This window comes from Camarhynchus parvulus, chromosome Z, assembly GCF_901933205.1.
Source record: "Camarhynchus parvulus chromosome Z, STF_HiC, whole genome shotgun sequence".
Lineage (NCBI taxonomy): Eukaryota > Metazoa > Chordata > Aves > Passeriformes > Thraupidae > Camarhynchus > Camarhynchus parvulus.
In genome coordinates, this window is record NC_044601.1 from 16652234 (window position 1) to 16662307 (window position 10074).

Consider the following 10074-nt stretch of genomic DNA (forward strand, 5'->3'; position numbering starts at 1 on the left):
CGGGGCAGGGCCGGGGCCGCTCCGCTGCGCAGCCGCCGCGGCCGCTCGGGGCGGGGCAGGGACGGGTCCGCTCTCCCTCGGGGCTGTAGGGACAGCGGGTGGCAGGCTCGGGCTGCGAGCTAATCTGAGACTGGAGAAAGGCCTACGCAGGATGAAGGGTGAATCTGGAAGGCTTTCCGTATCCTTTCGTTCTCCCGTCGTGTGTGTGAAATTTTGCTTTGGTCTCCTGCCGATTGCACTCAAATTACTGGAGCTTTGCCTCCATCTCATTTTCGGGAGTGCTGTGTCCAGTTCGGGGCTCCTCAGGACAAGAGAGACAGGGAGCTACTGGAGTCAGTCAGGTGGGGGAGCGCAAAGGCGATTTGGGGCCTGGAGCCCTTCTCTTCCGAGGGCAGACGGCGGGAGCTGGGCCTGTTCAGTCCAGAGGTGAATGAGAGGGGATCTCCTTAATTCATATGCGTATCTCTAAGGTCGATGCCAAGACCATGGTGCCAGACTCTTTTCAGTGGTGCCCAGAGACAGAATAAGGAGCAGTGGCCATAAACTAAACCGCAAGAATTCCACTGAAACATGACAGAGAACTTCTTTGTGTTGAGGGTGACACAGCAATGGAACAGGCTGCCCATGGGGGCTGTGTCATCTGCTCTAGGTCACCGTGCCTCGACAGGGTGGTTGGAATAGATAATCTCCAAAGGTCCCTTGCAATTCTAATGATTTTTTGACTCCCTATTTATTAGATAGCCTGCAGTAGCATCCTGTGTCTTTTTTCACCCAGCCACACCTATCCTGTCCTTCATCCTTTCCACTAGTACCTCTCTTATTTTACAATAACTTCAAGGTCAGCCCTCTCCTCTGTGCCCTGCATATATAACTCTTCCTCATCCTCCCTCTGTTGCCCAGTGAAGACTCTGACTTCCTCCCGTGCTTGCCATGCTGACCACCTGTTACTGTGGCTAGCAAATCTTCCACCAAGCTCCACCTTTAGCTTGTCTTTCTCCCCACTGCTTTCACAAAGATTCTGTGCAGCACCCTGAGAGGGCTTCGGGTTTCACTGAGAGCCGATGGCAGAAGGGGAAAGCCTGCTGGAAGAATTGAGACAGATGGTTTTACTGACCTCAACAGAAATCAAAGCGAGCCCTGAGCAGATGAACTAGCCTGTGTATTAATATAATGGTGGTTGTTGGTTCCCTTCACTGCAGTTCCCAGTGTTGCAGGGCTGTAGACTCCTGCCTGAGTGAGGTGGGAGCAGGCTCAAGGGGCCAGGGGCTGTCTGAACACTTTGCAACTTCCATAATGTCTTTCATACCACCTGCTTTGCCAGGGTTGACATTCTGCAGAGACGGAAGTGAGAGTGCTTTGCTAAGATCTTCAGGCATGCTTTTCCTTCATTCTGCCTGCAGCCGCTTGGCCCAAATGACCAACCCACGGCTTGACTGCCACAGCAGCATGCCCAGGCTGTAAGCCTCATGCCTGCGGTGTTCTCCATGGAAGTGAGCCGTAGTGACTGTGTGTAGAGAGCTGCCTTTCACCTATGTTTACAGGTACCTGCCGGAGAAACACCTGGGCATCATGGTTCAGCCATCTTCCCCTTGAGTGTTTGTTTTGTTTGCTGGTTTGTTTTGTTTTCCTTTCTCTCCAGAATGTAATAGGGGAACTGAAGTGATGGGGCTTTTTGATGTATCAGGAGGGTCAGTTTACCTCCTGAAAGGCTTTTTTAAGCATGAGGAGCAGAAGGCATTTGAACAGGCACTGCAGAAGGTGGAAGGCTCGAGCTCTGGGTTTCATCTCACCCCGTCTCACTCCGGGTGCTGAGCAGGGGAGCACGGGTTTACTGTGGGCTGAGCACCCTTGCATCTGTGCTTGCAGTCCTGTGCTCTGCTCTCTACGCTGCAGAAACCCCACGGTTCTGGGGGTCAGGGAGAGGACACCCCTGTGCTCTCCCAAATGCCCATCCCTCTGAGGGTGCAGCATTCACCTGCAGCTGGCTCCTGACCACGCAGCTACTCGCAGGAGAACGTGGAGCGCCCTTCTCTTTCAGAACGACTCCTTTAATGTCGGTATGTGGCCGATCGGCCTTTGCCTTGCGCAAGGCCGCCGTGCCCCGTTGCCGCCCCGGCTGTCCCCGCTGTCCCTGCGCTCACAGCTCTGCCGCTGCCTCCCTCCGCCGGCTGCGCCTCGCTGCCCGCCCCCGGCCGGGCTGACCCGGCTGCAGCCCGGGAGGGCAGGGGGAATGCGGCCGTGCAGAAGGAGGTGGCGAGCAAGGTGCTAGTGAGCACAGTCAGCTGGGCCCTGAGTGTCCTGGCGACAGTGAGATGATCTTTCAGGCTCGCAATCGGCTCTGAAAGCACCATCATGTGCAGAAATGTTTTGGGGTTTTTTTAGAAAAGCTTTGCTTTTGCTCTTTTGGGATTGGTTTATGTCAAGTTGAAGGGCAACTAAGAATGCTGAACTGCTTTTATAGGAGTGTCAAAATAGGGATAAGGCCAGAGCAGAGGAGGCAAGCTTTGAAGTGTTCCTTTCTGGTGGAAATACTCCTTGAGCAGTCACACTAGGACTGCTAGCATTCAGAAACACATAATCACGAGAATGATTATATGCTGGTGCCTTTATTGAAGAGCTCTGGGTGTCAGGGGTTACCAACCCAAATCTGACTCCGCCATGGGTTCGGGATGAACATGTTTTTATATTCTATCATTATATAACTTTCATGTTAATTATTAAACTTATATTGTTCTGTTGTATACATAGATTTCAGCCAAGCATGGCTCCTCGTGGCCCCCCTTTAAATTTCTAACATAGTTTCTCATGATTCTTCTTATGATTATACAATAATTATATTTAATTACTAAACAGTCATCACATCTAACAATTATATCATTTATCATGCTGCTTATGCAGGTGCAATGATCTGGCAAAACACAAAGCCTAACATTTTCAGAGTCTATCTTTAACATTTTCCAGGGCCCCACTATCAGGACCGTTCTGCCAGGGACAAATGGTGTTAGTTCCTTGGGCTCCCAGTGTTGGTTATTCTGTAGGGACTCACAGAACAGACCTAAGTATTTTTGATACTGAGGATAGATGCCTAAGAGACTTTCAACAGCATTTTAAGGGGCTGTTCCACTTGATTTGCTTTGTAAATCGCAAAAGCTTTCCTTTATTGGAAAAGCTTTCCTTTAGTGTTAAATGTGCATGTTCACTGGGGTAAAGTAAAATGCTGATCAAGTTGATGTGTTTAAACAGAATTCTCTGTATTTTACATAGAATTCTCTAGATCTTGAAACAGAATTCCCCGTCCCTTTGATGTCTGATCCAGATGGAAGTTGATGGTATCATTCTCTCCTTTAACCCCTCTTTTAAATGTAAAATGATGCTATCAGGTGGGTTAAGCAGATGTTGCTCGATGTTATGGAAAGCTTTTGTATTTTATGACTTGCCTGGCAATTGTCTGAGAAGATGACATCTTCTTGGACATTCAGTCTGAAGTTCTGCACGTCCTGAACTGAACTTTGCTTGAGACTGAGTAGGGGACATCTCCCCAAACAACCAGCAGGGACCACTAGAGACTCCCGAAGAGGCCTACGCAGGTGCAGTGACACTGCATAAGGTTGCACAAGTTAAGCAATTATGCAGTAGGCGGGGGTAACTGTGTATCAGATAGGCAGGTTTATGTATATTTCAGTGTGTGAATTCTCTCACATTTTAATCCTTGATTTGTGGAAAATCTCTGCTTTGCATCTTGGGCAGAATAAACAATGTTTCCTTTCTAAACCCTTTGTCCCTGTTTAGAGAGTTCTGAAAGTTGGTAACAAAAGCAGTAAATTGATTTACAGTTTGGAAGCCTTTGCAGAAGAATTAATTTATTGGAGGTGTTGCCCAAGCATTCAAAGAGGAGAAGAAATTAAGCAGATCCCAGCAGGAAGGAGCAGATGCAGCCAAGGCTAAGACAGAATCTGCTGCAGCCACGCCATCGAGTCCTGTTGCAGAGACGTTCCGAGTTATTCAAGGGACAGTGACTGAAGAGTACGTGAGAAGTACTCAGGGTGTCTTTCAGTTTGAGCTCTCTGGTAAGCCCATCGCTTGTGCAGCCTTGCCTGGCAAAAGGCCCCGGTGTTTTCAGACAGAAACACTTTGGAAGCTGGTCCCAAAGCAGGCCGGCTCCTGTTCAGTTCCTGTGACGCTCGTGCTGCAGGCCCGCTCGAGCAGCGGCTGTCCCTCTGTCCCGGCGCTGCTGCGGCTGTGCTCAGGGCGCTCTCGGGGCCACGGCAGAAGCGCCAGCTGCCAGCGGCTCTGGGAGCAAAGCGCGGCCTCTGGGCTCCCCTGGCCGCGGCCCCAGGCCGTGGTGCGTGGGGCGTCACGGGGAACAAGAGGTGACTCCTTGCAGAGCCCCGCCAGCGTGCGGGCTGCCACGGAGCCGCTGCAAACGCACACGGCCGCGGGCGTCTGGCGGGGCAGCAGAGAGGGAGGGCACAGCAGTGCTTGCTGCCTTCTCACCGTGCTTCACTCTCTGTCCAGGCGATGGCGGAGGCACTTGGTATATTGACCTGAAGACCAAGGGTGGGAGCGCTGGCTTCGGAAAGCCTCCCGTGACAGCTGATGTGGTTATGAGCATGTCGAGTGCCGACTTTGTGAAGATGTTCACAGGTGAGGGACAAAGGCCTTTGTCAAGGGACGCAGGTACCGGGAGAGCCAGAAAAGCTGTCCCAGAAAAGCCTCTGCTGACAGGCGAGTAGAGCAGCTTCTCGCTCTGTGATCTGGGATTGGAGGAGCTTTCAGCTTTTTGTGGCTCTGGGGAGAGTGCAGGCAAGAACTGCTTGGATTCTTCTGCACTCCTGCATCCTGTGAACAGGAAGAGTGCAAAAGGTTACGCTGCTTTTATTAACCAGGTACCAACATTTTAGCAGCCAGTGTATCTTCAGAAAGAATCCAGTCAATGCATTGGGCTTGTGCTCTGCGCATGTCTGAGCAGCGTCTCCTAAATGTGCACTGCTTGTACCAGGAAGAGTTGGTTGGAAAATAACCTGATTTGTTTCATCTCCCCTGAGAGATTGGAGCCATATGGTCTTTTCTTAGTTAAATCAGTCATAATCTAATAGTTTCATTAAGTAACAGGATATAGCATCTGATGTAATTTGCTTCTCTTACAGAGTGTTTTCTCGTTCCAGAAAATGTATTTACTGATTAAGTAGTGTTGGACAGAAGACAATGTCAGAACTTTCATAATGTTAAAAATGCTACACTTCTTTGCAAGTGTGATTTCCACAAGTATCACTATTCGAAACAGCTCAAAACCTTTTTTAACACATTTCTAAATGGAGTCAGAAGAGAACAGATTAATAATGAAAAAAAAAGTTATCCATTAAGTTAATAATTGTAATCAAGTCCTCAGAAGTGTTTTTACAGATGGATTGGAAAAGTAAATTCTGTTTCAATTAATCAGCCTCCTCCTTTACAGCAAAGTGCTTCAATATTGTGAAATATAGATAGATACAGATACATAGAAATTCTTTGTTAGATTTAGATATTGGAAGTGTGTGGGATTTAATCACAGATTCTGTTTTAGCATTTTTACCACGTGGATAAAACTAGGAAGAATATTCCAAAACAGAATTTCTAAAGCACTCAAAAACCTTACTCTAGGGTTATTACTGTTTTCTGTGCATGGCCTATATCCAGATTGTTTTAATTTTCTGATGGTTCTGTTTTTTTCATTTTAGATAAGCTAAAGCTATTCATGGCTTTCATGCCAGGAAATTCTACTATTAAAGGTGATATGATGCTAACACCGAGTCTGGAAAAGATGCTGCTATAGTTAAATTTTGAACACTAGCAGAATACTGGTCTTTCTTATGTAACTACAATGCTATTTTAAAACACCAGTCCTCATATTTTGCCGATGCAGTATAAGATCAATAGATTCTGTAATTGCTAAAGAAGTCACAACTCAAGTTGATTATAATACCCAACAGCAAACATGGCTTTTTAAAATAACTTCCTGTAAAGCTTCAAAAAACAATTATGTCCCAAAATTCTGATGTTTCAAGAACAGATTTTTTAATTTTCACTTCTTTTTTCCTTTTTTTTGACTGCCGACTGTCCTGTGTCACTGTGAGATGCAAACCTAAGAGACCTTTATTTCTTATCATGTTTTCTCATCTTTAAATTACTTGATGTTTAAGGAGATATGAGTTCTTATCCAATCATTAGGGGATGCACAGCATGTTTCCTGTAAGAGCTGAAGTCAGCACTAACTTTTCCTCTCACTGGAGTCAAACAGTATTTTTCTGCCCCGTACTGGTTTCACAAAGCTTGTATGAATTGACCATCCCTATCAGATGTTATTTTAAAAGGCTAATGATCTTGAGATATTGAAAAGGTCCACTGTGCACTGTTAGGACAAGACCTATAATGGATGCTATAGCAGAGGAATTTTTGCAGATACTTGTCTTCTGCAAAGGATTTTTGCATGAGGTCAAAAGTGTTTCTTTTTAATCTATTGCTCACTTCACAGATTTTGAGGCCCATAAAAATGAAGTGACTAAAAAACCTGTGACTGTTTTGCTACTGTGAGTAACTGGAGAGAAAGTTGCAGGGGTTTTGGGTGATGATAAATGAAGAGAATGGCTCCAGGACGTGCATAAGAGAGACACGATCTGCAGGCTGCTGACACTAGTGAGCAGGACTGATGGCTCGTTGTACTGCGAAGGTAATGTGACCCTGGTGTGTTCAAGGGCTCTGTTTAGACGTCTTCCACCGGCTCAGCAGTTCCAGGTCTCTGCCGGGGTTGGGAGCAGGCGGTGCCAGCAGAGGGAGCAGGCAGCCCGCCGCAGCGGGGCTGCTTTGGAGACCCCGCCCTGCAGCCCGGCCTGACGCAGACTTGGTTAGGAGCTAGACTCGCCAAGGTGCACCACGATCTTTTTCTGCTTAAAGCACGGATCACATGTGGGATAGGGTGAGATAAGCAGGTTTGCAGCAACTTAAAAATCTATGTCTGTGCCTTGCAGACTCTTACCTCCCTTCCCTCATTCCTGGTATAAAGTCCTTGCTCCAGAGCAGGAATGAGGTGTAAGGTGTGTACTTCTAGATGACAGAGCACCAGGACTTGTCATATTTATTTGAACCACTGAAATAATCAGTGAGAGTAATATTTTGGGGAGAGACTTGGTTTGGAAGAGTGTTCGCCTGAATGCTTAAAATCAAATGAATGACAAAAATCAAACCCAGTGAATCTTCATATAATGTCCATGTAATCCATATAGTCTATATAATGGTGTCTTGCTTAATTAGTTCTATGCATCATTCTGTCCTAGGATAAGATGGTGCTTTGTATAGCAAAGTTAAGCTCTAATTAACTAAATAATACATAGAGACAGTATCTTTTACTGGGGTGGCCTGTAGCTCTGCTTCCCACCATTTCTACTAGGGGCTGAGAATAAGACTTTGCCAGCTGTCTGGGGACAGTATCTTCACACCTCTTGAGACAGGTTTACCTGCACAGAATTTTATTAGTGTGGTCCAGACTTTAACTTGAAGTTACTGTAGGGGAAAAAGAACAGAAAGAAAAGGAAGTGCCTGACAAGTATCCAGCCAAGTAATGAAGCAATGTGGCCCCCAGAAGAGTGTCCTTTCCACAGTCAGCAAGCAGTGAAGATGAGGAAAGTAACTATAATTATTGTTGTCAGGCTTTCTCCTCTGTCAACTCTGCTCTTGGCATTAGGAGCCAGCCAAGCTACCTCTTGGTTGTTCCTGTATATGATGCTGTCAGTGCTGACAGGATCACATTTCAGCAGTCACAGGTGGCGTCTGTCAGTCACTCCATTTGTGCATATTTATGGTTGGTAATGCTTACAGGTTATTTACATGATTATTATCTACTTTTCTATTTGTTAACTCTTGCTTTTCCCCTTAATACAAACTAAAGTTACAAAACAGATAGGAAACCCAAGGGGAAGAAAGATGAGATTCTCAGACTCTGAGCAATTGCTTTCTATGAGAATCTACTGAGATTTGCAAATGGAATGCCAAGGCAACAGCATGGGAAGAAAAAGGGAGAAAGACTGACACAGCAGCTTGGGTCAAAGGCTGCAGGGCTGCAAGTGATGGCTGGGCCCTGAAGGGGCATAGAAGGCACTTGGCATTGCAAAGATGACATCACTTGTGCATGTCTGTGTGCAGCAGTTGATATGTCTGCCATTTGCTACTCAGTGCTAAAAGACAGCTTTTGCAATGAAATTGTGATCGCAAGGTTGGACTGGGAAGCCACCTGCACATTAGAACCTAACAACCAAGGAGGCAGAAAAGTGTGCACACTCTCTTGGCATGGCATGGTTAAACTCAAGCTTTATGGTTACCTCACTAGAAAGTGAAGCAAGGAAAGAAAAGTGGGTTCTATCAAATTTCTTAAATGTGAGCAGTAATTCTGAGCTTGTTTACCTGTTCTCACTTTCTCCCACTCATAGGAGTTGCATGGCATGAGCAACAACTCTGAAAGCAGACCTTTTCATCAGTGGTTAAAGTTTTAGCAGGGTGGGGTGTTGTATTGCATCTAGCCCCTTCTCATATCAGTGGGGGATAAGTACAATACCATTATTCAATCATGATCTTTGTCACAACTTTGATTGTGAGTTTGTGTGAGATGTAGTATTGGGTGAACAAATAACAGAAAATCAGTGTGATGGATCTTTTTCACCAAGAAACATATTTCATACTATTTGTAATATTTTCTCCAGAAGGATGTTGTCAGCTATTTCTTTATTCATACCTTACTATTTCTACTAAACAACCGAATATGCTAGAGGGGAATTTTGAGATCCAGACTTTACTGTAAAAGCAGTGTCTAGGTCACATCTATTCACTGAAACAGGTGTCTCAAACTTTGAAATTTACCAGGCCAAAAAGGGAGGGAAGAAAACAATACCATGGTTGCCTCAACCCAGAAACCTTGTGTTGAAGATTGCATGCAAGATGTTTTCCATTACCATCTGTATGGCTGATTACCTTGTCAAGTGAGCAGTTTGCCTTATCTCTCTCTTTGAATGACCACATTCACACCTTCCTCGGGAGGGGACCTCCGCTGATAACAGACTATTGAATATCGGTGCATGACTGATAAGAACTATAACATCCCATTGTGAGATGCTCCGCCCAGAGGGAGGAGCCAAGCACTGCTACCCCATATACTCTGAGATTCTGAAATTGCAGTTCAGTTTTGTTCTCCACGAGATTCCCCAGAGGAACAGCAGCTGCCTTTTCCTCCTGGATCTTCAGAGGAAGACTACATCCTTCTCTACAGATTCCCCTTGCTCCAACAGAATCACGCCTGATACTTCAGAGGACTGCAGCCACATTTTCAATCGGACTGCCACCAACACCCGGACCCACAGGGTGTCAGGTTGGGTTCTGACTCTGTCAGTGTTGTTCCAGTGGACTGTGTTGTTTATTTTATCCTTTTTATTTCTTCCCTATTAAAGAACTGTTATTGCCTGCTCCCATATCTTTGCCTGAGAGCCCCTTAATTTAAAATTGTAGCAATTCGGAGGGGTGGGGAGGGTTTACATTCTCAATTTCAGGGGAGGCTCCTGCCTTCCTTAGCAGACTCCTGTCTTTCCAAACCAAGACACCTTGGGAGGAAACACTGGCTCAGTTGGTTTTTTGGTTTTTTTGGGTTTTTTCCCCAGAGAAATAAATGCTCCTGTGACAGCCAGATATCCTAAGTAAATAATGCCCCATATTCATATTTACAAACTTCTCTGCTGTTATTTTTTTCTCTTTGAAGAAAATAAGGGCCTCCCAAAGACACAACGTATGAGACTATGTTGTCAGCCTGCTACAGGTAGGCAACTGCAAGAAAGGCTGGAAATAGCTCCAGGATTTCTGTGGTAGAACCATGACTCAGCTCCCACATGATTCCTGTTCTGTCATTGCAAAGATTTCCCCACTCTCCATCTTCTTGTGTTTGCACTGTGAGCTCCTTAAGGCACCATGTAAAACAGGAGTTCAGCCCTCACAGCCCAGCATTGAGGGGAAGAGAAGTGGATGCACTGTGGGTCTGTTACAGCCTTCATATGCCATTTG

The 10074-nt window shown here is 46.0% G+C and overlaps 1 long non-coding RNA gene across 2 annotated transcripts; it reads left to right on the forward strand.

Moving 5' to 3' along the window:
- Positions 1–88: 88 nt before the first annotated feature.
- On the forward strand, positions 89–9044 carry LOC115915750. 2 transcript variants are annotated; one of them, XR_004061523.1, is made up of 5 exons: positions 89–178; positions 1401–4067; positions 4516–4644; positions 6512–6706; positions 8890–9044. It is a non-coding gene; the product is annotated as an uncharacterized LOC115915750 (long non-coding RNA). The 2 variants fall into 2 exon arrangements; XR_004061522.1 differs by having other exon boundaries at positions 6512–9044.
- Positions 9045–10074: the final 1030 nt, after the last annotated feature.